Genomic DNA, 2297 nt, shown 5'->3' on the forward strand with positions numbered 1-2297 from the left:
TAACCATGGCAATGAAATGATATACGATAGGATGAATGTAAAACTAATGTTCTCCCATGTAAACTATCACATAATTCACAATAAAACATTTTTAAAAAAGCACACTGCTACCCAAACTTGCAGATACTACCCATTTGACCTAGCCTTAATAACAGATCTCAACTAGAGGAAGATTTAAAAAAAACAAACAAACAATTTTTGATAAAGGAAATGAGGGTAAATTGCTACAATTTGATGAACTTGACCTATACTCATGGAGGTAGGAGCTAAAAATGTCAACAGAGAGGGAAGGAGTCTTCATATCATGCATCAATGCTATCTCCTCTGTATATAGGGTTGACAGGTAGATATTGGCTACCTAAAATGAGGGGGAGATAAAGGCACGAAGTAATTGGCTTACAAGGTTTCAAGAGGGAGTTTAATTTAAGAGTGTCAAGGGAAGAAAGAGTACCCACTGAATAGTTTTCATCTTGTCTAGACGGGTCTAGTAAAAAGAGATGGGGATAATATTCTTATGATTCAGTAGTAAGTAATTGTTATCATGACTAATTGTGACTGTCACAATTATAAAGGTAGAGGTTTTGTAACAACAACAGGGGCGAAGTTAATCTTACAGTCTAGAAACAGAGGACCCTAGGACCATCAAGGGAGAAGAGCACAAGTGGAATGCAGGACATTATCCAGAGAAGCAGTGACACCAGAGATGGGGACATGGAGAGAGGGAGCGACTGAGGACTCTAGATTCATGGAAAGAGAGGGCTTAAGAGTTGGTGGCCAGGAGGCAGACTTGCAGAATGTACCCTTTGGTAGTGTAAATTATCATATATGCCTGAGTGCTTTGAAAAAAAGAGCTAAAATAGATAGAAATACTGTTAACTGATGGTACATGGAGGGGATTATAACCATGGTAATGAAACAAGGTATATGATTTGTTGAATGTAAAACTGATGATCTGCCCTGTAAAATTTCACGCAATTCACAATAAAACCTTTGGAAAAAAATAAAAGAAGGGGACACTGTATGGTTTAAAAATCAGGAAAGTGGTGTATCTTTTCACCATATATATTCAATTTGTATACTGAGAAAATAATCCAAGAAGCTGGACTATCTGAAGAACACAGCATCAGTATTGCAGAAAGATTCATTAACAGCCTGGGATATGCAGATGACACAATCTTGCTGGCTGTAAGCAAAGAGTACTTGAACCACTTACTGATGAAGATCAAGACTATACCCTTCAGTATGGATTACACACCAACATAAATAAAAACAAAAATCCTCACACCTGGGACAGTAAGCAATATCATGATGGTGGTGGTGGTGGTAGTGTGCTGTGGAGTAGGTTTTGACTCATAGCGACCCTGTATAGGGTTTCCGAAGCTGTAAATCTTTATGGGAGCAGAAAGCCTCATCTTTCTCTGTGGACCAGCTGGTAGTTTTGAACTGCTGACCTTGAGGTTAGCAGCCTAACTTGTAACCACTACTCTACCAGAGCTCCTTAATATCGTGATACATATAGAAAAAAAATCAAAGTTATCAATAATTTCATTTTACTTGGATCGACTATCAGCACCCAAAACAGCAATTAAGAAATGAAATGATATATTGCATTGGGCAAATCTGCTGCAAAAGACCTCTTTCAAGAATTAAAAAACAAAGATATTATATGGAGAACTAAGATTATTCTGATCGAAGCCATATTTTCAATAGCCCCAGAGACAAGCACATGTCCCACAGTGATTAAGGAATGCTGAAGAATTTTTGTTAGCTGCCATCGAGTTGGTACCGACCCATAGCAATCCTATGCACAGCAGAACAAAATACTGCCCCATCCTGGGCCAACCTCACAATTGTTTCCATGCTTGAGCCCATTGATGCTGCCACTTTGCCAATCCATCTCGTTGGGGGTCTTCCTCTTTTTCTCTGGCCCTCCACCTTACCAAACATGATATCTTCTCCAATGACTGTTTCCTCCTGACAATATGTCCGAAGTATGAGAGATGGAGTCTGGCCATCTTGACCTCCAAAGACCACTCTGGATGCACTTCTTCCCAAATGGATCTATTGGTTCTTTTGGCAGCCCATGGCACTTTCACTATTCTCCTCCAACACTGTAACTCAAAAGCATCAATTTTATGATCTTCCTTATTCACTGTCCAGCTTTCACATGCATATGAGGTTATTGAAAATATCATGACTTGGGTCAGGCACACCTTAGTCCTCAAGCTGACATCTTTGCTCTTCAACACTTTCAAAAGGTCTTGTGCAGCAGATTTGCCTAATGCAATACGTCGTTT

The sequence above is a fragment of the Chrysochloris asiatica genome, unplaced genomic scaffold (genome assembly GCF_000296735.1).
Source record: "Chrysochloris asiatica unplaced genomic scaffold, ChrAsi1.0 scaffold00192, whole genome shotgun sequence".
Classification (NCBI taxonomy): Eukaryota; Metazoa; Chordata; class Mammalia; order Afrosoricida; family Chrysochloridae; genus Chrysochloris; species Chrysochloris asiatica.